At 36.1% G+C, this 27,793-nt stretch overlaps 1 long non-coding RNA gene across 1 annotated transcript; it reads right to left on the reverse strand.

Moving 5' to 3' along the window:
- Positions 1–222: 222 nt before the first annotated feature.
- On the reverse strand, positions 223–27,793 carry LOC121629010. Its single transcript, XR_006008312.1, has 3 exons — positions 27,731–27,793; positions 4,679–4,781; positions 223–304 (listed from the first exon to the last, which is right to left on the reverse strand). It is a non-coding gene; the product is annotated as an uncharacterized LOC121629010 (long non-coding RNA).

Raw genomic sequence — 27,793 nt, forward strand, 5'->3', positions numbered from 1 at the left:
ATTTTGGTTTTCCCCAAACTACTATGCTACTCTCCTGCAGTCGTGAAACACCTTGTGGTCCTATAGAAAAGTTGCAACAGATTGTTTTCTACAAAAAACAATGAGGCAACAACAACTACATACAAATAAAAAGAAAGCTCCTTAGGGGAAAAAAAGATATATATATATATATATACATATATATATGCAATGTAAATAATTTGGGACAATATGCACACACAGAGAAAGGCACACATTACAGACTTCGGTGATGACATCCAGCATCTTCATATCAGCAGGTCACCATGCAAGAGGTGGTGAAGGGCTGGAGAAAAAAAAAAAGCGGGGGGGGGGTTAAAGGGGATAAATAATTGTATTGGAGAAAGAATGCTAATTATGTTAAAGTTTATATTCTAACCTGCTATAGTCCAAATTCTACATTAACATTACACACCACCATGTCCTCAACAGTGGCATGTCCACCTGAGAAGGGGGAGTAATATCACATAATATACCACACAGGGATTGTCAGCTTACAATTCAGCTATGTTAAAAGTTGGACAACAGATATCACCATATTTTAACATGTCAAAGGCTTCATAACCCTAAAGGATTTCAAGACAATTGCTTCAAATTGATTCAGTGGTTTAGAAAGCTTTGATTTCTCCATCACTAACACATACCACAGCGATGGAGCTGTGTAGTCTGATTTGGAGATGCAGCAACCGAGGGAACTACAGAAAAACATTTATAAACAAAAAGTATTCAACAATAATCCAATACACTGCAGTGATTCAGGACTTATACCTGCTTATACCTTATACCTCCTGTGACTGTCAGAAGTCATGTGACCCATCAACCAGGTGTGTGCTCGACATCAGGAGAAGAGCTCAAGCTGACTCTTTCCCATTTAAATATGTCACCGACATCAGCTGATTGGCAGATAACACCCATTTCATCCTGCCACATTGGCCACCTTCATATATCAAAGGCGGTCAGACAGTTACCCACACAGCCTACTCATTACAGTTACAGTCATTAAACTTAATAAATCTGATTAGTGCTCGATAACGATGCCTGTTCAATGCTGAGATACAACTGAGGTGTCCTCCTGTTTATATGGTCATTTGTGGTACTTTGATAAATAACAGAAGCGCAAATCCGTGACTGCAGGAGTACGTCAAGTTAAAAAAGGCTACACAGCTCAATAAGTTACCTAAAATAATTCAAATTAGAGAAGTAGGGTTGATTTTAACTTGAAGAATATTTCAAATCATATCAAATTTGGATTGATTTAATTTTATCATTGTGTTGTGTAAACTTTTTCTTGGTATGTCTACCACAATGTAGTCTTGGAGTTTTTTTATGAGCTGTGCCACCATCTTTTCATTCTTTTTCTTTTTTCTTTTTTTTTGTTTGTTTGTTTGTTTGTTTGTTTGTTTTACTTCCAAATGAAGCTGAAAATTCTATAAAAATTTGAATAAAACCAGAAATAGACAGCAGGAACAGCAGGGCTATGACCTTGTTGATTTGACTGACCTAAGTTCACACCCACTACTGACACTCTCTTTCTACATGTCCCAACATGAAAAATGAAGAACAGTGAGGCTTTTGAACAGCTGGATAAGCACAGCATCGCTCAAACGTCAACTTCTTCTGACAGCGTGGGTCACCAAGGTCTCATGTAATAATGATGAATGTTTCTCCTGCACTGATATGAAGTTTGAAGTCTGCACACTGGAGGAAAAATACTGATTGTTTATCACTGTGTTATTTTGTGACATTACTTCATGGATTGTTGAGTGAGTGAGTGAGTGAGTCACCTGTGTGATCGCAGCTCAGTGGGGAAAAACACTAAGGGCATGACCCTGACTGTTTATGTTTAGACATTTTTCTTGAGTTAGTCACTTGATGACTCACATTTCTTTAAAGTAAAATGAACAGCATCTTTTGCTAACAGGCTTCTAGAGAGTGCACATTTTTAAAGACAAAAGAAGGTTTCTGACTCAAATCAATAAAAAGGAAGCAGAACCTTGTCCACCCAGTCATTTGCTTTAAAAAGAGCATTTAGTTAATGAATTTGAATTTTAAGAATGATGCTAGTAACTCAGGAGTTTTGTAATTCAGAGATGGGATGCCACATTTTGTGGTTTGCTTCTATGTCGGTGTTTTATCCACAGAACAAGCCTCCTTGTTTAGTAGATAAGATTAGATCATGATTCACTTCATGGAATCAATTTCACAGTGTATTACAGCAGCATCCTCTGCATAATCAGGCTGAATGTTATTCTGCAGAGCAATTTGTCTCGCTCAGAGTACACAAGCATTCCCAGCATACTGTACCTGCACTGCTCAGTTTTTCATATTTGCCCTCAAAAAGTCTTTATTAGTGTGAAAAGCTTGCACTAGGTCTCCTGGGAGAGCAGGTTGGCATTGATGCACATGACAGCAGCAGTTTCTTTCACACTCTACTGTTGACAGACGTGGAAACATTAAGGATCTGTCAGGAAGCACTGCAAAACTCACTGCTCGAGCTGCACCAGCTATAAATATTTCAGGAGACAACATTCACAGCTGTTTGTTCTTTTCAGTTATCTATAAGAGTGACTGAGTTGTTTTGAAGATGGTGGTTGTTTTGGCACATTTGGGGGATGACAGCTACTGTTCCTTGTCCATGTGCCATGTGCACGCCGACATCGTGTTTGCAACCTGTGCTGTGAATGCACTCTGCGTAGAGCTGAAACGGGAACAACATAGATCCATGTCTTTGCTTGGGTTCTTAAATCTGCACAGACAACCACATATTCACACATATGTACCTGCAGTCAGTTTAGAGTGATAGATTAATACATGAATGTGGGGGAGAACAGCCACAAAAGTGAAGGGACAATATGTAAACTTCACACAGAGACCCAATTTAATCCACCTTGTTGCTGTGAGATGACAGTACTAACCACTGCACCACTGGGTTGCCTGTAAAGAGCCTAGTTTGCATGAACTAAAGGCAGCTGCACACTGTGTTACTCGAGGTATTTTACAAGTATACTGCATGTGAACTCTCCACAACGGGCATCTAATGAACTCTGACATGTTTGATGTATGTGCAAACCCCTGTGAATTTTACTGATTGGCTAGATTTTATTGTGAGAAATTTTCCTAATGTCAAAATTTGGTTCCTGGCACCTATACAGTGGGTGTTTGGTGTGAAAATGAAAAAGAAATTGGAAAAGGTGAGAGTGCTGCCTTTTACAGTCTATTTTACTGCTTAAAATTTGATTTACATTTGGAACATTTTGTTTGTTAAATTATGTTCATTTTGTGTCAGTTTTCTTCATTTTTTTTACTTTGGTTGTTTGAAATGAAACAATTGTGTAAATAACTATGCTAGCTTTGTAATGAACTGTCTTTTTTTCGTTTGTTTCTTTTGTTTAAAAAAGGTGATTAGAGATTGTGTGACAATATAAATGTGCTGTCATTATTAACTGTGACTCAAGATGTGAGGTTGTCTAACTAAAGATGTGATTTATGTTTTCTTTGGACACATAAAATTGTTAATATACAGTATACTGACATAAGAGAAGAAAGGTAGAGCGCTAACTACAGTGTTTTGCTGCAACTCTTTGACCAGTTACACCCCTGCTGTTTTGTTCTTGGTGCATTGTTCGTTGTCATGCTATGAGCTGGAGGACATTTCATACAGACATGACTGTTGACTTACTTTTATCTTCTTTTTCTGTTGTTGTCGTTGTTTTTACAAAACAGCACCTGTATCACACTGATCCATGTGTTAGGCCTTGATATATTCCATCTGCAGGTCATGGTCACTGTAAGAAATGCATTCCTACCCATGTTTGGGTGTAAGACCATTACAGGAATAGTTTTTCTAACTGTCATGTATGACTGGACTTTTTGCCATGATCAAAAGAATCGCCAGCGTTGTTAAACATTTGCCACCTTTGATCTGGGAACGCTGAAGATCACAGTGCACTCAGGGCTTAGGTGATGAGGTATTTTCTCAAATTAATTAGTATGTAGGATGTCAAATGAACACCAAACACACAAGTATTGACCTAGAAACGTTCAAATTTGAGAAAATTGATTCCTTTGCTGTCATGATCACTGATGCTAATTAATGTTTGATTTTAGTGTCCTGCCTTAAAAGACACATTTACTTAACTGGGAAGTTATTTGCTGTGTCAGAACAATTGATTGATCAAACAGCTGTTGGGGTGCTTCTTTGAGTTAGGAAATGCAATTTCAGTTGAAGCTATATTTTTTCCAAAAAGGTTGTTGCTGCTAAGACAGCAAGAACTTTTAAGCTGACCGTACCATCTTGCAATCCTCTGCTTGCTCTCTGACAACCGTCCTTGATGAATCACCAGAACTATGATGACACTGATAAATCATTACAGTGATGTCAGGGCAAAATAATCTTGGGAATTTTCTATTTCTTTTAATCCTAGAAGCAGCACCAGAAATGTGAGATAAATCAATAGAAAATGACCACCAAAATTGATCCATGGTTCTTGAGAACACGTCTGACATGGCTTGGATGTAATTTTAGTAATACATTGGAGAAGGAAAACAAACATGGTGAAAAATAGGTAGAAGAGAGGTGTGAGGCCATTCTGGGCAGGTGACAGAGCGGTCCAGATGCTGCAAAGAAGCGGTGAGCCGACTAATGTCCTGTTTAGATTACCTCTGAGGCCTGATTACAGTGGCGTCCTTATCTGGATCAGGTCCAAGGTGGTTCTGCAGGGATCAGCTGTTCCCACTGCCTCACTTAGCAGGTCTCCTCTGTCCTGAAATACAGCAGTTTGAAAACATCTTTATGTGCAAGAAGATTAAATGTTACTCTCAGAAACATAGAAATATATTAAGTTAGTGCAACAATAAAAGTGCACCCTCGGTTGCATGAAATAACACACGGTCATGTGGTATCGTTTGTGTATATCTGATGTTTGCAAGTTAAATACACGTGCTGTCAGTCACATGTTGGTGTTGTATTAAGCTATCATGACGTATCTATGACACTAGATCAGCTGAAGTAGAAATAAATTATTAAAATGAAAAATTGTTGGGTTCAACTGGGCAGTTAGATTCTGACATGTTTTTTTTTTAGTTATGGTGAATTGATTGAACACCAGAATTTCACAACTTAAGAGCTTTCTGCTTACTCTCATCATTTTATGCATTAGTAAATTATTAATTTATTTAATATACTTTTGTTTGTTTATTTCTGCTTGTCTGCAAATAAAACTACTTTATTTTTAAAAACTGAACAGGAATTAGGAGTATTTCAAGATTGCGAAGCGTGAATTAATTTACAATTGTATAAAAACAAAATAAATACAAAAAAAAAAACTAGAAAAATACTGGTATAAATTAAAATACAATTAAATATCAAACATATTGATAGCAGTTAATGAACACAGGATGAATTATAAATAAATCAGTGAATAAACACAAATACAATAAATTAGTTAGTTAAAAAAAATAAAAGAAATAACATAAACAAAGGCTAGAAATGGTTTGTCGCAAATTTCTCCAAATCATTGCATCTTGTTTTTATTAACATTTTATTTTTATTTAATTTTAATTCACATTTTTTATGCAGTATCCAAACTTTTTTTGTAATAAAAGGTTAAACAAAGTTTAGATATAATTTAGATAAATGTAAATAAAAACTTTACCACTGAAACTCTGAATTTATATTAATACATTGCAATTAGAACAGAATATGTATATATTTTTATTTATTTATTTATTTGAATATTAATCAATGCTTGCTATGAATTTGGTGCCTGAAATGGAAATGCTTGAAAATGAAAACAGAATGGATGTCATTATCCTGGCCATAGGTAAAACTGCACATACATGTTACTCACACTATCATTTGCTCAACAGCCCTTTAAAACATTTGGTGCAGCACAAGAAAAAAATAACTAAACACTCAGGAAATCTCTGAATTTTTCAGCAGCTGAAATCATTTATGAGGCAAAACTGACATTTTTTTTCTCTTTCTAAACCTCAGCAATTGGTGCTTTTAGCTCCCAAATTAGATGTTGTTGTAACATAATTATTAACATGCAGCTGCCCAAACCGTTGTTTGTTTGTTTTTTCTTCTTCTTCTTCTTCTTTGTATTGGATGTTGAAGTTAATACTTTTTACTTGCAGTTATTACATTTATTTCTGATATAAGAAAGTCTTACTGTGTATAAAAACGCTCCATCACCTGTACTGAATTTATGCTTCATTTAGCCCCCTATAATTTAACTGATGTAGGAGTATGGATTAAATTTTGTTTGTTTGTTTTAAACTCATGTAGACTTCAGTGTTTAACAATTGAGACTGTCTAAGTCATGTAGCCTAATGGATACACGACAACCTGCACACTGAAGAACTGATGATTATTGCTTGTGGTTGTAATTTTCCGTACCAATGCAATTTCCTCAACGATGGCCGGAGGCTTAAAGCCTATTTATGGCCAAACAATAGAGATTTGACATTACAATTTTAGACTTTTCTTTTTCCTTTGTGCCCTCCAGGGTTTTCAGTTCTCTTGTTTTTTTTTTTTTTTACACTCTGTTCAACCGTACAGCATCAGCAGCATAACGTATAATTAATAATTTGTACACACTGTAAATAACTACTGCTAGTTTATTCTTAGGTTGAATTTGTTAAAAAAATAAATAAAAATAAAAATCAACTAGAACTAAATTTAAGTCTGCAGTTAATTGAAAAAGAAATTATATATGATATTATATTTATAAAGACAGGATGAGACACAACATACACTTTGTGTTCTAAATGTAGGATTTCAGTTTATTATTAAGCATTTGGGTTGTAGGTTTTCTGTAGAGGTTATTGCTTGTGTTCATGGATGTTGCACCCGTAGGGGATGAGGGTGTTTTATCACCCATGTTTTTCCCGGTGAGAGGGTTCAACACCTGCTCTTTTCCTGCATTAATTTTAGAACGTTTCATACAGTTTGGTACGATTGTCGCTGCTCAAGCTGCTCTCATGAATCACCGGCATGACACCGGCTGTTGGTGATCAGCTGATCAGCTCTTCTCTCTTCCTGAGTTTGTTTATGGTTCAGCTGAAAAGGGGGAAACTAGTGGGTCATGGTCTCACACTGGCATATATTTACTCCAAAGTATTGTTTTTGGACGTGCTAGCAACAGTAAACCAAATTTTTCAGTCTCATGTCATCACGCCCATGTCACTGTCACGTGAAGAGGAAGAATGAAAGATGTTCATAACAACAGCCTTTCTATAGTTCATATTACTTTTCAGTATTAATGAGATTAGCTAGAGACACGTTTGTAAAATCTACTAGTCATTAGACAACCATGCACACATCTATGAAGATACATCAGGTTCCGATATCTAGTAAGAGTGAAACAGCAAATGTAAGCAAAGGGATGTCTTCTCTAAATCATTGCTGCTGTGCAGATGTTGAAGACTCAGGTCTGAACATTAGAGGCCATGAATGTAATGAGAGAAATTATAAACAGGTTCTGAGATACAAACCAGAGTAGGACCCTTCACCTTTAAAGTAGCTAACAGGTATTAGAAAGGATTTATACTTCAGCTCAGCAGGGGCAGGTCTAGAAGTGTTCTGATGGGGGGCCAGGCAGGGACACGGACTACAAAAAGAGGGGCACAAATTAGATTTTTTTTAAGCTCTCAATGTTGAATTGATTATTACAACTGGAGTGATAATGTAATGTAAAAAGTGAAGAAAATCGTGTGAAATAAACAGCCAATGATAATAGGATATTTTGAGTGACCCTGCATTGTAGGAATTTTATCACTGTTGCACTAAGACTTACACTTAGATGATAAGAAGAAAAATGTGTTTTTAAACAGATTTCTTCATCAATATTGACTGTTTACCTTCAATTGTCACATTTGGTTTTGTGACATATTGTCACCATTTAGATGGTTGGTGAAGATGATGTAAACCTTCTAGATATTTCTGTGAAATGCATTTAGCATTATGATCTAGAGCAGTGGCTCCCAACCTATATTCCTTGAGGACCCTCTACATGCAAATACTAAAAAGCCAAGGGACCTGTACCCCGTCCTGTGCTGAAACCATGCTTGCTTTTATGCTTTCAAAAGTGAGATTCTCGACATAAATTGTACATTCTGGCAGAGTCCTGTCCTTCAATAAAGCTAAAGTTAACTTAACAACATATAGCCTTACTGAATAAATAATTAAATAAATAAATAAATAAAATAGGGACAATGTGGGGACATTAATCCAATTTGCTCTAAATGTTTAAAGCCTCAGGGACCCTTTGCGCTCTTTAGGGGACCCCCTTGGGGCTCCTGGACCCCAGGTTGGGAACCACTGATCTAGAACATGGTAGAAATGAAGCAGAACAACTTATAGATATACATGGACCATGTATGCATCAAAACCAGACCCCCTACACATACTTGTGAAAAGCTGGCTTGCCAGGCCACTGCTTGTGTTGTTTCTCAATAATGTTGGACAGGTTTAATAATTAGTTTACCAGGTGAGCTTAACGAAAGGGAAACTAATCAAGATCCGCCCACAGGGTGTACTGAGTGGGTAGATTGCTTACACTAAAAAAAGGGAATTTAAATAAGGGAAGGGATAGGTAAAAGGCACAATGTTACACTTACACCTGCGCACCTGTAACCTGATGCATTTCACAGATACATCTAGAAAGTCCTTTTTACAATGAAAATCACATGAAATGGGCAGGGATTTAAAATACGAAGAAATCCACTAATCTCATAAAAAAGCAGAACCACATGGGGCCTGCCGGTAAATTGGAGAAGAAATTGCTAATTAACAAAACCCACCTGTAGCTACGAGTGCAAACTTTGTTTGAAACTACAAGTTTGCAAGATGGATTGCATCATGATTGATATCATAGTCTTCCATCCATCCATTCATTTTCTATAACGACTCATTCCAGTTTAAGGTTGCAGGGGGGCAGGAGGAGCCTCTCCCAGCAGCTACCTGGCAAGAAACAATGTATGATATTATGGTCTTGTGAATGTAATCAGGATCGAGCTGCTCCACAAGGTTTGCCCACATTATGAGTTAAATGTCTGATTTGTGCTACCATATGCCATAATCCCTCTCTCAAAAAAAAATATAAATAAATAAATAAAGTATATTTGTAAAAGGATAGTGTTACCTTTGTTGCTTTATTTATCTTATATAATTAACTACTTCTTTCCTCTCATGTGGTTTCCATTCTGACCTATTTTCTTCTAATGAACTGTTGGCATCAGATAGTGAGCTATAGGTTGATAATTGACAAGTAAACAGGACTTTATTTTGCCATTGATTATTTTCAGATTTGAGCACTGGAAGAAACCACAGGTGTGTGTGATTGTTTTAGAGACGCGTTGCAATGGAGACAGAATCAGCTCAGACACTTGGCACTGCAGCCGTTAGAGAGTGCAAACATAATTAACTAATCATGCTGGCTGACATATTTCAAATACAGATGTAACTGGCTGCCAATGTGAGTTTGAAATACTCAAACAGATGAGCTCCAACACTTAGTGATACTGTAGCAAACACAATCCCAAAACTAATTGGGTCAGCCACTTCTCAAAGAGGCAATTTCGAAAGCAATTACAGTTTCCAGTTTGCTCATGAGCAACTGATAACCGCAAGAAATGTCTGATAAATCTTGCAGAAATAGAAGTTTGCTATTTTCTAACATGACTTCACAAAGCATAATCAATTCTAGGATCACAGGTAAAGCCATGAATGCACAGATATTACAGCTCCCAATCCCAGAATGAACTGTGTTATGTAGGAATGTGTGCAGTCCCATGATCCAATCCCATTATCACCAAAGAAATGCTCCCTGGCTGCCTATGATCAAACACTGGATTTATGCCTCTGAAGTTTCACTGACTGAAACCAAATCCAAAGCAGCTGAAAATGGAGCGATTGATGTTGAAGATGAATGAAATGGCTCACATATTCACTTTTGTATAGAGTAGAATACAGCAGGCAGAGTCTGGGTAATACAACATGTCAAAGTAATTACTCAGTAATGAATATTATAATTGAAGTCAAGTCACTTCCAAGTTCAAAATTAAAAGGTTATCACAAGTTGCAGTAGGTTTTTGAGCCTTTCTTTTTGTTTCTCTCATATGTATTTGTTACATTTTTCCTTTGTAAATGGTTAGTTCATATAACATAGAAAACTAATGATCCCACCTCCCAGCAGTGGTACCAGGTAATGCTTTAGTTTTTTTTTTACAAATTTATAAATATTTATCTCTTTACAATAAACAAAGTGCAAATTAAATAAATGTTGGTTCCACCTTTAAAAAGCGAAACAAAAGTGTAAAAAACAAAGCAATAGCATTCATTAACTTGATGGTAATGGTAATGAAGGTAGATGATCTCCATCAAATGTTATTGACCATCCTGACCACATTCATTCGAAAAGATTATACTGTGAGGAGCATAAATAAACAACTAATATATAACTAATGATTAATTTAATAAATAACTCCTAATAATAATAAGTGTAAGCACACACAGCCATGTCTTTGTGAGACTATAGTACACTAAGCAAATCCACGGATGAGACACAAGTCTCAGCTTTATGGTTGAAAAAGTCCGAGGATCATATGAGCCAGTGAGCACCGCTGCTGTCAAAGTCTCTTTTAATTACTGAGGAGTAAGTGATTTGAGCGCAAACCAACAGAATAAAACTTGGAGTGTATATATAAATTGTAGAGCACCTTCTGCGTCATCTTACCTAAGCCAACTGCACCCGTATGTCATCCCTGAACCTCATTTATTAAGTGTTTATTTCTAGAAGAACCAGCAAGCAGGGCCAGCCCTAGCACTTTTGGGGCCCTCCAGAAAATTTAGATTTGGGTGCTTGGCTTTAACTGGTGCTTTTAAATGCAGTAAATATAACTCACCCATTCATTTGCATTACTTGTAGTTGGCTTACAGCATACTGATATGACTTTTGCTGTATTTTTGACCGGGGTGGCAAATTCAGAGAAATTGGTCTATGATTCATTTGAGCGTGATGTATGAGTTTGGTAAACTAAATTTGTATTTGAAAGTGAGCAAAATATCAGCAGACCAGCCACATTTAGAGTAAACAAGTTAACTAGTTGATGTGTTACCCTGGTGGCATGAGGGCCCCAAGCAGCCACTTAGTTCGCTTATGCCTTGGGCTGGCTTTGCCTCCAAACATTAAAATTTAGAAGAACTTAGAAGAATCATTAACAGGTAAACTAAAATATGTGGTACTTCATCCAGCTGTAGCAGAGAGATTTTTCCGTCCATTTTCTGCATCGGTTACACACATAATTTGGTCAGTTTTCAGGGAGCTTAGCTATCCCTCACTTGATGCAGAAGATGAAGCAATTCCGCCACAAATCGCGGGGGCAGTACTGAGCACAATAGCTGACATGCAACCAAGAAATAAACCAGAGAAGAAGAAGAAGAAGAAGAAGAAGAAGAAGAAGAAGAAGAAGAAGAAGAAGAGAATCAGGAAGGGAACAAAAAAACAGAAGAAGAATGAAGACGAGCACAACAACAGTAGAAATTGTGCCAGCTTTTGTTGAAAGACTATATGCAAGTGTTGGAAACAACTTCATACCGGTGCGTTACCACCACCAAAACCTTCAGAAACTGATGTTGGCTCACAGGTATGAACTCTGAACTTAACACTGCCTACTAGTGGAGGAATTGACTTAACAACAATGGCAACGCAAAACATGCATAGAAGTATGAGGATAGCGATGCATGACAGCGTTTGAAACGTCTCTATTTACATGAGAGAGCACAAATGGGCCTTCATGATGTGGTTTCTTGAAAAATCCCATACCCATGAAACACTAACCTGTATTTGGTCTTTAAATATTGGCATATTTTTTTATACATAGTGGCCTGATTTCAGAAAATTGGAGAATTTATCTTGTGGATTTTAAATTAAATTGTGCCATAATTTTGTCACAAAAGTAATGTTCTAAAAAAAAATTTCATGTCAGCACTTAATGGTAAAGGGTCAATTATTATGGTAAGGAAACATTATTGGTTTTCACAAATTCAGTTACTTGTTTTTTTCACATTTATCTCTTAAGTGCAATGAATATATATATATATATATGATTTTTTTTTTTTTTTTTTTTTTTAATAGCACCACTGGGACATTACCGCTCTAAAGACAAATAGTGATTTACAGCTTCTTCAATTAGCTCTGAGATCATAATATAGTAGCTGGGGAGCAGCACATTGCCTTAGCCATAAATCAAATGGAATTACAAACTATAAGACATCATCCCAAGACTGAACATTGAAATGCATCCCACTTCTAAATATGCATCTACATATTCCATCCATTTATAAAACTTCCATTTCCACATCCATCAGTGCATAGCTTGATAAAGATTAGTCACAATGGGTGCCTTGAGTCGGCTAATGCTCAGCTAAAATCATTAATTAGCTCCAATTAAAGAGGAGAAAACCTATTTCTGGCTCACATACTCAGTCTTCGAAACAGCTGCGTTATTAGTTGTTGATTAAGTTTGTTTGTCAGCCTCTCTTCATTTGCATTTTTGAAGCTGCTTTCAGCCTCCAAAATACACCCAGAGTGAGTTGGCAGATGGCTGCTATTCAGTGTTTATCAAGCTACAGTAACTTTTATGTCTTTCCCTCCAGTCTCTGGAGACTCATTATCAATGCTAGTTAGATGCTATAGTAAAATGAGGTTCAGAGGTTGAACACCTGGCAGCAGAGATGGAGCATAGAACAGAATTTATTATACTTATTGTACTACTAATACATTAAAAATATATATTAAAAAAGGAAGAGTTCAAGATTACATATTGTAAGGTTAAGCCTGATTTAGAAAACCTCAGTTCTATTCATTCAGTAAAGACCCCCATGATCTTCTGTAAATAGACCATCCTCGTATTGTTTGTTCTACACCCATAACTTAGCTTATTTTCTTTCATAGCCAGACTTTATCTGTGAAGAATGTCGGGGCCCGAGGCAAAACGTACTGAAAACCATCAGAATAATTCAGATTGCCCAGAGATCTCATTACAGCGCGAGAGTAGGACAGTAGGTATTAAACCGTCAGTGTTGCCAGCAGAGATCCTCTGATGGCACAGGTTCAGCTGATTGACAGGCTGAAGGTTTTTTTCTGGGCAAGTTCATACTTAAATTGCCCTCTACTCCATGTTCTCTTTATAAATGCCCTGTCTTTCAGCTCTCACACTCTTTGATACCTGCTTTGATATGCTTCATGTTAAATATAAAAAAGCACTGCCAACTCACAAACAGGCACATTTCATCATAGAGAACTATCATTTTAATAATAAACAGGTTCTCAGAATATGTTTGCATGCACTTCAAATATTAAACAATCCAAATGTGCCAAGACAGTTCTTTAAATAATGTCTTGTACTCCAACCAGTGACTGTATTATTTATGACTTCAGTCTGCTCGTGTGTGCATGCTGGTTGTAACAGCAGAACAACAGAAGGCCACGTTGATCAGTCGGTCAAAGACGAAAATATCTCAACATCTATTGTGTTCTATTTTGAGAATTTATGTAATGCTATTCAATGTCCCCAGACAATCAGACCTACTGAATTTGGTGACCCAGTGACTTTTCCTGTAATTCAAAAATAGCATTTTATTAATTAAATCTAAATGCCCCGAAAAGAAAGGAGGAAAAGTTTTCTTATAACAGAATTCCAACAAGCGCTGATTATGCTATAATATTTCCAAATATTACATGCAAACAGGCTACTAGAAGAAGGATACAAAAGCAGTTTGTTTTTTTGTTAATTCAAAAAAATGAAATTATGTGCACACATGAAAAAAACATGAATTTATTTCTTATTTTAAAGTGCCTTCGTACTGCAGCAAAATGCACTTTTTGCGAAAGTTTCAAAAATTTGAATTCTTTAGAAGTTTGACAAGCTCCAGAGTATTTTTCAAAGAATATATGTATAAATATAGATGTTATTTTCTTAACTCATGGGACAAATAAACCTACTGAAGACTTCTTACTCTGCTAGAACATCCTACCGTAAATCATGTTTATATGAAAGAAAATATCTGGAGATTTCACATGAACACTGGGTATTTTTAACAAAACTTTTAGTGAGAAAAAAATAAATGCATTATTAGAAATGGCTCAAGGGCACAGCATGAATTTTACATTGTCAGATAAAAAACAAACAGCTCTCTAAAAAAGCCAGAATAATGAAATATAAATCTTTGTTTGAGGCATTGGAATGAATTATAAGCTTGGATTTTTCTCTTTTTTTTCATTTTTCAGCTTAACTACAGCATCTTAAAAAATATATTTCTCCTGGTAAATTCTCTGCAGGAGGATAGTTTGGATTTAATGATCTCTGTTTTTTTTTTTTTTTTTTTTTTTTTACAAAAATAACATTTCTGCATTACTGCAGTTTCACTCACCAAGATGTCCTCCTCTTTTATCTCCTGAACACCATTTATTTTCCAATTATATCCCCTTACTTCACCAGTCTGGGATTAGTAAACTTTTGTCTCTTTTTCACTCTTAATCAAGAATGAACAGATACAAAATTAAGGTGAAATAAAAAGAAAGTGAAATGCTTTCTGTTGAATAAATGTCTGAATTTCTGTTTGTGATTCCCTGTGATCAGCAGGACAAAATGTCTGTTATTGTGTCTGAAGGTGGGAAAGACATCAGGATCTTTGATATTGTGTTATGTTTTGAGTTGAGATACAATATTGATGATTAAAATAGAAAGAAAAGAAAAATAAGACCAAGAAAAGAGGAAATCTTTACAATATCTGGATGAACAGAAAAGGCTTTATTAAATGATTTGCACTTCTCTCTGTTTCCCATAAGTATTTGTGTCTTTGTGATGCATGTCTGCTCCTTATATCCCTGTCAATCATCAGATCTTGATGCAAAGCTTGACCAAAAGCAACCTTTGTGCTGAGAGGTCGTAGTGCTAACCACCACACCGCCATGCATTCTAGCTCTGCAATAATTTCACAACATAAACAAAGATGCTGATGTTCAAAAGGTAATATATATTGTTAATCTTCACAAATTAGTAAGATATATTTTCTAAACACTGCAGAAGAATGTGCAGCTAGACTAATGGATAGGTCTAGTTCAGCTATTAACTTGATATAAAAGGGTCAATTGAAACTCACTCTATAGTTGTAAACGCTTCTTCTCTGGATATAGTTTATATCCAAATCAAATAGCTTTATTATTAAGTTACTCCAATAATCTTATAAACTCAGACTATAAAAGTTTGTTGAAGCTGATAATTTGTTTTTAGACTTGATTTACTATGCAAATGTATAAAAAAAGCTCCCCTCTTTAGCAAATAGATGAGAGCAAACAATGTAACCCTGCCATAATATCACTAGTACACAAATTAAAATGGATAAAATGCTATTGTTTAAATCAGTAAACAACCTATTTTTTTCATGCAATTTTCAGTGGTATGCATGAATGTTTTGTATTTGTTTTAAACTGAATTGAACTGTTTTTAACTGATGAATGTGAAGTAAGAACAGCTCTTCCTTCCAGCCTTGAACAACCTGATTGTTGACAGTGAGGATGGCACACTGAATTGTACTTGCACTCACTCTGAAGCTTCAGCAAACGCCTCAGATCGCAATGATTTTTGCACCAGTCAGCCAATGTTACCTTTATATCACTAATGCAACTGCGTTAGGACTGTTACACTGACGGAGTTGTAGACACAGATTGATGCAGCAACTTGGAAACTAACAAAAAGTGCTTAAAAAAGAAGAGTGCAAAAAAGTTGGACTTGCCAGCTGAATCGGAAGGATGTAATGGATGACTTTGTACCTTAGAAAGCCAGAGGACACCTTTACTCTAATCTGACATTTTATTTTGGCCTTGGCAGAGATAACTGCATGTTAACTGACTGAACATGAACTACTTCAATTTTATTTCTGTAAAAACTTTAGTTAGCTCTTTTGAAGCATAAACTTGCAGACTGTCAGTCCTTTTAGCAGCTGTACAGGAGCCTTCAGTTAAACTCATATTTCATCTGAATGTGAACGCTATAAAAAAAATAAATAAAATAAAGCTACAGAGTGAACATTTCCTAGATGTAATGCTTTTTTTCTACCCTTTGAGCATTTTTAACAAACAGCTGGTGATTATCTTTTAATTATTAGAAAGCATCTCACTTCCAAATGGACGGTGTGTTGAGGTTGCTTTAAGTGAAATTAAAGAAGCAAACTGAGATGTAAATTGCTTGGATATTATTTTGTTTTAGTCAAAGGTCTTGTTGACAGACCAAGTACAAAGTCTGAAATGTTTTGCCTTCCAGTACCAGAAAGCTTTAGATTTTTTAGAGTGCTTTGTGGATACCCTTCACTTTTCTAATCCAGTGAAGAAGAGGAGGAAATGTGTCCAAATTGCTCCAATGTTTCTTTAGATTTTTTGCTGCACTGGTTTAATTACATGCAATATAATTTTTGGTCACCTAATGTTACAGTGATTCAGTGAAGAGTGGGAGGAGGTGAGTAAGGACCTCTAAAATTAACTTCAAGCCCTCTAGTTAAAAAAAAATAAGATGTTGCACATTAGGCACAAGCATAGCCTGAAGAAATTTTGATTTGTGTCTGTGAGTTCAGGGGTTCAAGTTCTACCAGTCTGCTGACAAGCAGGAAAAATCTGGTTGGTGATTTTGAGTGAGGCGAGTTGCAAAGGTCATTTGAACAGGACACTTGGCCTTAAGCTTTGGTGGGCAGTAAGCAGAGATTTTGCTTACACTGGACAGTTCCCAGGTGTGAATAAGTGTAGCCTTATCATGGAGGAACTTTGCAATGCGGTCAAGTTTGTGTGCTCAGCAAACTCTGCTAATTAACATTTGGAAACATGAAGTTGCTGGAGTCAGGTCAGCCTGCTGTAACATCTGAGCAGCTGGATTAGAGGAATCTTTACAATCATGTTCTGAAAAAACACATATGTGCACAGATAAATCTTCAAGACACTCTTAAGTATTTAGAGGCTCAAGGGATATCTAAATGCACACCTAGAAAATGGTTTTCAAATATTTATGATTTTGTGGATTTGTCTCAGCCCCAGGGCACATCAGCCAGATTGCAATATATTTTATTGCAAAGTTCCTTTTATGAATCTGAATCAGGCCCATAAGGATGCACAAATAAGCATCTTGTCTACTCGGACTTGAAATTGTTTAGATTGCTATTTGAAAATATATAAGCTTAAGGATTATAGACATTGACTATGGTTAAACTGTTGATCACAACCAATAAACTCCATTTGCAGCTAAAGAAAGACAACAGAAGATAAAATGTACAGTTTAAAAATAATTTTTTGTGCAATAAATGCCCTTTGAGAAATAAAATCTAGAATAAAAGTATCTCAAATTGCAGACCAACCTGTGTATATTATAAATTAATGGCACACTGTTTGACTTGAAAGTATGCCAGTATGACTGATCAGGTAAAAGTACTCTAAAAAGTACTCATAAAAGTACAACTAAGCTGTTGTTACATCGTTGACTTGTGTAACTTTACAGTGAAAAGAGGACCCAGCAAACAAAGCCGTAGAAATAAGGGCTCATTTGGCTTTGTATCTTCTAAGGAGATACAAAGGAAGAATTAGAGTATAAATAAGGCTGCACAATTAATTGAGTCTCAGTCTCAAGTGTGATTCCGACTTCCCACAATTAGAAGATCACACAGTTGCCTGATAAAATGTGCACTCCACCAGTGAGGAACGAAGCAGAAGGCATCAAAACCACTCACAAGATCATAACATAAAATCAATAAAAAATATACCCCTTAGAATTTCTTATTTCACTTTTATTTTTTATTTTTTCCATTCCAGTCGGATAAAGCATAATAACTAAATAGTTCCAGTACAACAATTCATTTAGAATGAACTAATTATCTGTTTACAAGCACCAACGGGAACAAGAAAGTTAAAAATAACAGCGTTACCAACAGTGTTATTTTTCCAGTGATGGTTAATGTAACTAATTACTGTCTCCATTGTTACAAACACCATCATCTATAATAAATGTGATATGTTACTCTTATTCATCACAGTGAAGCTGTTTTCATCTGACCAGGGGCTTCAGTGATGAGGACCGCCTAAGGAAGAGTATTGTTATGATTTGAGGAGGGAGTGGACCCAAATGCAGGACGAAATGGCACAAGGCAGAAACTGAGTTTATTTACAAATCTTACTGAAGACAAACAGTGTGCAAACACACCAGGGAAACATGATGATCTGACAAAGGACAACTGAAACCAGGGGGTATAAATACAGCGAGAAACTATAAGGAACATGTGATGTGAATGAGCAAATCAAACCAGAACAGGAAATAAAACAGAAAGTAATACAAGGGTAAGGAGCTACAAAATAAAGCAGGAGAAGGAACACACAACGACAGGACTAAAATGAAACCCAACCTTAAAACCACAGACCATGACAAGTAATATTTCATGGTAAGCCGAATGGAGGCAGGCTTGGACAAGTGTGTGCACCACATTTACACACATAGCAACGGGGAGTCTAAAAAAAACAAAGGAAGCATTTTTAAACTGGAAATAAACATTATTTCCCCTCATTCATTAGGGTGGGACTCTGTTAAAAAATTAATCTTAATAATTACAGGCTTTGTAATTAATTCATCTCAATCATTTGCATTTTAACAATATAACATGACAAAATTTTCCTCCAAAAGCAACATTTTTTAATTGAAATATTTTCAATGGACCACTGAATGAAACACAGATATTAATATTGTAAATTCAAGCTCTAATAAAAAAATGCCTTTAATTGCATTAATTTCCAAACAGTAAAAAAAGAAATAAATAATATTCCTAGCCCAAAATGAACAGACCTAAAGTTAAAGTGTCTTTTTTAAATAGTTTAACAGCTCCAGCTGTTCTCTGATTAACAGTCTACAACATGTTACAATATTATTAACTATTTAAATGTTTTCGTCCACACTCTTCATTAATAGGCATTAATATCTGACAGTAAGCCAATGGATCAGCCAGCAGCAACTTTGAATCTTGTCATGGAGCCGGGGTGAACATCCTCTGCTCTGGAGGCTGGGAGCCGGGACTGCTGTTGCGAACATATATATATAAATATATATATGTTCGCAACAGCAGTCCCGGCTCCCAGCCTCTGCTTACCCGTGTCACTGGAAAGCATCCAATGGGTATTTGGATTTTTAGCCAAAACATTCACCTAATTTAATGTAACTGACATTGCTACGTTTTATAAATGCCATGAAAATAGCTTGTTTAAAAGGGTGGTGACAAATATCTGTAGTCTTGCAGCCATTAAGTTTTTTTCTAAATGTGTTTACCTCTTTTTCACATTTAGGTTGACATTCATGTGGCACCATAAAGGATGTATATGTCACTATTTTAAGGGAAGTTACCTGAAAACATAACAGATGTGAGTGTAAATCTAAAAGTACAGTGTATTTTTCAAAAGCACTTTAGCACTTAAAACAAAAACCCAGTTCAACCGGCAAGGTCAAAAACACAATCAGGATTAAAACAGGCAGGAAATCTCGGGAGCAAAGGCAAACCTCACTCAAAAGAAATCTCTCAGAGTGGCTGGAAATGGATTGGTATGAATTATGATGCTGACAGTGTCAGGAACAGGTCAGCAGAGGGGCAGAGATGATCAGGTAAAGCAGTAGGTGGGAAACCAATGCAGGAAGAGTCAGCTGGTCTGACACGATGGAAAATCTACAAAACATGTAAACACATTAAGAAGTGAACTGATGTGAATGTAAAACTCAAGACCTTGATGCTAGAATAGAAAAGGCAAGTTGTGTGAATGCAAATTAAAAACTATATCAGCTACTCTGCTGTGGTGCAATGCGCCAAGAGGTTGATTCTGAATGTGTCGTGTTTCGTCTTTACCCATTCAGTGGAAGCGTAACTAAATGAAACTATTTTGTTCACTCAGCATCGAAGCTTATCCTCCGTCTGCTGCTCCGCTGCTCGCTCACTTCAATCTGTGCTAGGGGCTTTGCCCATCCAGGAGATTCACTGCTGTGTACGGAGCCCATCAAGAGAAACGCTGTATTATAAACAGAAGAAGCTTGGGTCCATAATGAGGCTTTGAGGCCAGGGGAAGTGGAGTGGGTCACAACACAACAAATCAAAAAGGCCTCATCAGGATAACGTGATCTGGCTTAAAGCCAAGGAATTACTGTCGAGTAGCAGGAAAGGTGAAGTATTTGCATTTTTAATTTAGAGCATTTACACTTGTGGGTAAATAACACTTAGTAGTGTCAGAAACCTTCTTGAATTAGATTTTTTATTTATTTATTTATTTTTTGTCCAGCGTCCTTTGGCACAAGTTCTTAACTCACCCTCTTCATTTCAAGTTGCACGCAATAAAGCCATCAACAAAGTAATAAAATTATGTTCTAATTATTGGTTCATCAAAAGCCCTTATAGATCATCCATACTGCATAGGCCTGAAACACTCGACCAAGTCAAGGTCTGACCAGATCTGGTCAAAAACTATCAGGTTCTTTGTCGATGGAGAGATGTTTTATATATCAGTGTACTCCATTGTGTGTTCTGACTCTTTCTTTCCTTGATATAATCAGTTTGTAACTGTATATTTATGTGCAAATATATAAGAAGTCCCATTAGCATCAGCATTATCTTGGCAATATTCACTGTTGCCATGTTAACTAAGGGGTGATCAGAACATGAAGTTACACTAAGTGATGGCTAATCTGTAGTTCTAAACCAAAAACCCTCTTTTTTTTAGTCCATACATGATGGGGCCTGTGAAAATTTTCATCCTGGAAGATGTTTTCCAAATTCTTCAGCTTTAGTGCACAAAAACAGGGTTTGTCTTTGGACAATCGGAACAAATGAGTAGAAAAATCTGAAAATAGAAGACTGATGTCTGTGTATACGGAGCTTATTATTGAATCAGGTTTATTTACCATGGCTGCTAATTCATTTTCTGTTGTACAGCTGTTACGCTTTAGCAGTCTCAGAGAAAACTGAAAACAAGAATACAGCTGCTGGTGACAATTAAATAATAAAGGTCAGATCACCTGATCCCCTGATGCCCCAGATGAAAAGTCAAATTAAACTCTGGCAATACAAATAGATGATAAATATTTTAAAAATGTGAAACTTTCTAAGTCTAGCATGTCCAGCAGTATAGTACAGAAAGCCTCTCATCAAATCTAGCCTTTTTAATTCATCTTTTATTGTGCATCTCAGAACAAAATCTAAGTAAAAGTACCACATAAAACTTCTTTGCCATGGTTTTTACTATCCATTTGGTACCTGTAACTTTTAATATTGCTTCTTCTATGTTTCATTGTACTGGTCTTTCTATGTCATCTGACTGATGGACTTAGCTGATATTAGAGCTATCGGCAGAGATAATCAGAGCTTAATCTATATCTTTAAGGGTCAGCAAGTCAGAATATGTCATCATCTAACTGTATTTGTAGATGTATAGGCCTAATAGATAAGATAACTGAATGAAACTGCAGTAATATTTCATACTGGACCTGAATTAGCTGACAGGAAATGAGCATCTCAGTGTGAGGGAGAAACATATCTGAGCTAAAGATAAAATACAAAGGATAACAGAGATAACATATCAATAGTATTTGCTTTCCTCATCTCTTTTACTCAATTGTATGTGTGGTAAAAGACTAAAAAAATAATATGTTTGATTAATTTTTTACACTAAAAATACATATTCCTGATCAAACTGTCAATGTGATGATGCTCTGTCTGTAGTTTAGACTTTATCTGGTCTTTGTCAAATCAGAAATGTTTCAACAAGATCCAATTTTACCCAAAAAGGAAAAAAAAATAATAAAATAATGGGTTTAGAATGTTTTATGAGAGTTAAAACCACCAGAACTTTGGCCAATCACACTTTTTCTGTTAAAATATTATGCCTCAAAGGTTCACAGCTTATTAGGTTTAAACATTTATTACAACAATCCTTACACTTCAAATATATCCTACAGCTGTGTAGAAGTCTGGGCATAAGAAAAGCACCAAAAGGAAAAACCGAGATTTTAAAAAATGTATATATTTTTTATATTATTAGTAAAATAATTAAACAGTCATAACAAAGTAAGTAATTAGTGATACAATCGCCTCACTCAAATATTAACACATTTTCTCCTTCATTCAGTTTCATCAGAACATTTAATCATCTAAGCAAAAATAATTGTTGCTTTCCATTTAAAGTACAATTAGTGAGATAATCCCTGCTGTACATCCTAAATCCACTATTTGTCCAGTTTAATAATTGCCTGATTTTTATCTAAATCTATAAGCAAATTAATTCTAATGAGTGCAAACATCTAGTGAAGATTAGAGGTGTTTGCAGCGTTATAAACAATACTTTTGCTTCTTTACTTTAGCAAAGCAACAACTTGAAAATTCATGTGTGCAAAAGCATCTGCCATTAAATTATTTCTGTTGCAGGATATGCTCAAAGTAGTGTTCACTGCATCTTCCCTAACTGTGTGGATGTAAATTGTGTCCCTGATGCAAGTAGCCAAGAAAAGGAAATTAAGCCTTCAGGTTGATTGCCTGTGCAAAGCCTATTAGATAGTTGACCTATCAAAACGTAATCATTGGTACCAGGAAATGAAAATATGTGATTTCTGATGTATATTAGTCAAGAAAACAGATACATTGCTATTACACTGAGATTAGTTGCCTGTGGCGATTTCTTGAGGAGGCATTCTGAGAGAAAATTGATGTAGAAATCAAATCTTAATTGAGTTCTCTGTCCAAGGAAGGACCTATAACAGAGCTAGCACTAATATAATTGTTTTGTGCTTCAAATGTTAAAGGAAATCACAAAATTTAAGGCAACTAACTTCATTTATGTTTTCCATTTTCATTCAGTTTACTCATATTTTGTCAAACATTGTCAATCAATCAAATATTTCTATTTAGGTTGATCGTTTTGCATATTTTATGAAGGGTATAATGAGCCTTGCTCCAGTGTGGAAAAAAAAATACTGCATAAATAAGCAAACATACAAAAATCCTTCCTTCCTAAACAATTTTCAAATCATGCTCCACAGTGAGTACTTCTCCCCTGTCAGAGCAAAGAGCCAGCATGTGTTTCCTCATTCAGAAAATCCCTTCCCCAGGAGTCTGCTAACACCTTCTATCACACACCATCAGCAGGATGTTTATTTTCCAACACCCTGCTGCTGATTGTGCTGTAGGTGATTTAATAAGCAGGGAGAAATTGACTTTGCAGGGTCTGATGCTTCACCCCAGTGAGGTTGCCTATGTTGAGCTCTTATTATTGGTGCAGGAGCGAGAGTGTGCTATTCACTGGGGCCGGCTGATGCATGGACCAAAAAGGTTGCCTGGTGGCTCAGCTGCAGCAAGTCTCCTTAAGAAGTTTGATTGCCGCAATTTCCTGTGTGTGTCGGTAATCACAATCAAGCTGTGTACATGTTTGCAATTTGTATATGACTGAGTGCGCAGTGTGATGCAGAGAACAGCATCCGAGAGAATTGGAAGAATTAATGTATTGAATTTGAGCAGAAAACATCAACGACCCCTTTCTGAGAGATATTCCCACTGAGAGCCTCTAGTCAGTAAACATGAGTTTTGCCATTTTTCATTCGCTTGTACATGTGTAATGGTAAAGTAGTTTTGTGTGACTATCACAGAAGATAAAATGGTAGAAAAAAGACACAAGTAAACTGTGACACTGAAAGAAATCAGTGAAAACCAAAACAAAGACAGAGCTACTCATTTTCAGGGTTTACAAACACAAAATACCAAATTATCTGAAATGATTATCACATGCACAGTGGAACAATGGGATAACTAAACACTGGTTAAATTTCAGCTGCTTTTTATAAAGTGGCACGGTTGAACTTAGGCAGATTTTCACACTTTGGCACCCCTCAAGAAAGGCTCCATTTTGCAGCTTGCCTATTCATTGAGCTCATTCCAGCCAGTAAAAGTCAGTCAGATGGTAGGGCTGGACAATACAGCAAATGTTGGTATCAATCTGATACCAAGTAAATCCAGGGTAAGTATCACCGATATTGATATCGATACCGATACTTTTTGCATAAAATTTCAACTTCATTTAACAATCTTGCCTTTACTTATCTATCATTACTATTATCAAAAATTATTATTTAAAAAAATAAACTCATGAAACAGGCCTAGACATAAATGATGGTACCCTTAACTTAATATTTTGTTGCACAATCTTTTGAGGCAATCACTGCAATCAACGCTTCCTGTAACTGTCAATGAGAATTCTGCACCTCTCAGCAGGTGTTTTGGCCCACTCCTCATAAGCAAACTGCTCCAGTTGTCTCAGGTTTGAAGGGGGCCTTTTCCAGACGGCATGTTTCAGCTCCTTCCAAAGATGCTCTATAGGCTTTAGGTCAGGGCTCATAGAAGGCCACTTTAGAATAGTCCCGTGTTTTCCTCTTAGCTATTCTTGGGTGTTTTTAGCTGTGTGTTGTGGGTCATTATTCCATGACCTACGACTGAGACCAAGCTTTCTGACACTGGCCAGCACATTTCTCTCTAGAATCCCTTGATCGTTTTGAGATTTCATTATATCTGCACAGATTCAAGACACCCTGTGCCAGATGCAGCAAAGCAGCCCCAGAACATAATAGAGCCTCCTCCATGTTTCACAGTAGGGACAGTGTTTTTTTCTTCATATGCTTCATTTTTCCGTCAGTAAACATAGAGCTGATGTGCCATGGCAAAAAGTTCCATTTTTGTCTCATCTGTCCATAGGACATTCTCCCAGAAGCTTTGTGACTTTTCAACATGTAGTTTGGCAAATTCCAATCTGGCTTTTTATGATTTGTTTTCAACAATGGTGTCCTCCTTGGTCGTCTCCCATTAAGTCCACTTTGGCTCAAACAACAACGGATGGTGCGATCTGACACTGATGTTCCTTGAGCTTGAAGTTCACCTTTAATCTCTTTAGAAGTTTTTCTGGGCTCTTTTGTTACCATTCATATTATCCATCCCTTTGATTTGTCATCAATTTTCCTCCTGTGGCCACGTCCATGGAGGTTGGCTACAGTCCCATGGATCTTAAATTTTTGAATAATATGTGCAACTGTAGTCACAGGAACATCAAGCTGCTTGGAGATGGTCTTATAGCCTTTACCTTTAACATGCTCGTCTATAATTTTCTTTCTAATCTCCTGGGACAACTCTTTCCTTTCCTTCATCTGGTCCATGTTGAATGTGGTACACACCATGTCACCAAACAGCACAGTGACTACCTGTAGCCTATATATAGGCCCACTGACTGATTATAAGATTGTAGACACCTGTGATGCTAATTAGTGGACACACCTTGGATTAACACGTCCCTTTGGTTCCATTATTTTCACTCTTTTCTAGGGGTACCATAATTTTTGTCTAGATCTGTTTCATGAGTTTATTTTTTAAATAATTCTATTGAAGCATGGTTGAAAAGCAGTGTCTGACTTCCATTGGTTAAATTTCATACAATTTTTATTTATTATTACTTTTGTCAGATTCAAGTTATTTCTGTGACCATTGTGAGTTTTTGTAACATTAACCAAAGGGTACCAACAATTTTGTTCATGTGTGTAATTCTGTTATTCCCTTTTTTTCACACAATTGTTTGGGAAAATTAAGTTAAAAGTGCAAATTGTCAAGAGAAAAGCAAAACCTACTATTGGTTGGCTCTCATTCACATTCTTTGGCTTTTTCCCTCAAACCACTCTCCAAGAAAAATTTCAATCTCATCACACTGATATTGATCGATACTCATAATAGCCTTGGTATTGACACTATTGATATTTGGATAATGGTACCCTGCCTTAACAGATGTTGATGCCAGTCTCATCTCTTGCTTGTCACTTTGTCTCTTTTTCATCACTTCCTCTGATAATGCCGTCTTGCAAATTTTTTATTTATGTTTTTTTTTTAATCAGCCATGACACATGTCCAAAATGGTGTTTTGATACCTAGTTTCTGCCATGCGACATGGTGCTGAAAGTTGATGCTCTGGGCTGTAACATATAGTTGTTATACATTTTCTCAGCTCCTGGGATGGTGCAGGGCAACAACATTACCATAAATGTGCATAATGAATGTTAGTGTGCCATCAAAAAGAGTCACAAACACAGATTTTTTTTAAGGCTGGAAACTTATTTAGTATTGATTTAAATTAAATATTACCATTGTGTTTTTCCTATCTTCCTTTCTATTGAATATTTAATTTAGTCAACACTGACTCACTGGTAGTGAGCTACATATGAAATATGACACTGGCTGTCTCAATAATTGTGTCAGCTATTATATATTTCAGTTCCATAAAGGGTTCCAAAAGGCACTGCATTACTTCTCAAATGACATACACAACACTATTGTATACAATATTTGACTCTGATGAAGACACAAAGTGTTGAAACGTTAGTCACCTTGTCTGCACAATAAAGCTGTAAATTCATCAGTGAGCTCAATCTTTTTCTCCTTTTTGAAGGTTTGATATCTTCCAGCTGTGAAGCACTTAATACAGTCATTGCCCTTTTTGGAACGAGCACAGAGTACCTTGATTTCATATATTTCCATTTTGCAATGGCCTGTGATGTTGCAGGCTCCTGCAAAGCAAAGCCCTTCAGCACATTAAGTTTGAAAATGTTCAAACTTTATTTCTGCATAGATATCCTGTACTGGATCGACACTGTAAAGAGGTACAATTTAAACAACCCCAAACTTTTCCTAAGCCTAACCAAGTAGCTTTAATGCATCAGCACAAGCAATAGAGAGAGAGCACTTAGTATAAAGGCGACAGAAATTAGAGAAATTTAAAACAATATATTGCATCTACTGCTTAAAAGCTATTGATTCCTTGTCTTGGGCCAGATGTGTCAATGATGTGTGCACACACATATGGTATTTATAAAGGAACAACAGGAATGTACAACAAGAATGTCTCTTTTACATGTTGTCCCCTTATTATTCATGATATGAGGTGAAAATGGAAAAAGGGGGAAAAATAATTTACCATAATAAATGTACATAAAGTATAAAAAATAAAAATTACGCAATAGCTGGTTAAAAAAACAATGCATTTCTGCCTTCATGTTTACTTACAGTTTTAGCAATGAAACTACACAATTTCATACAAGGTTTCTGACACCAGGCCAGGAACACAGAAAAAATGCTATTATCATTACTGTTTTTTTCTCGTTCTTTATCCCGTCAATCACTACATGTTGTTTACAAATTATGACCGATCTTGTTGGCCATGACAACAGAAAATGGAAACAGACTTTATAAAATAGTAACTAATCATGACAGGTACAACCGCAAAACCCCAACAGCATCCAAAGAGTGATGCAGTCCTCTATGCTGGTGGAGGGAAGAGAAGAAATCCAATGTAATGTCTGTTTTTAGATTTAGTTATTCTTTTTAGCTTTCTTTTTGTTTTGTATGTTCAAATCCAACCCATATTTATTTGTCAAGCACTTTAAAAACAGCACTGTCGACTAAAGTGCTGTACACAGTGCCGGTAAAAGACAGCAAATAAACACAACGTAAAAATTCATTATAACACCATAATAATTAAAAAAAAAAAAAAAAAAAAAAAGAAACATTTAGAGGTAATAATAAAAGCCAGCAGCTCATTCTGCGTTTAAAGCCACATTAATTACTTACCTCTATTTGCTTTGTGTTCCCTTTCACATTTGAGCTGTTCCTAACTTGTCCACAGTAACCAAG

This window comes from Melanotaenia boesemani, chromosome 18, assembly GCF_017639745.1.
Source record: "Melanotaenia boesemani isolate fMelBoe1 chromosome 18, fMelBoe1.pri, whole genome shotgun sequence".
NCBI lineage: Eukaryota > Metazoa > Chordata > Actinopteri > Atheriniformes > Melanotaeniidae > Melanotaenia > Melanotaenia boesemani.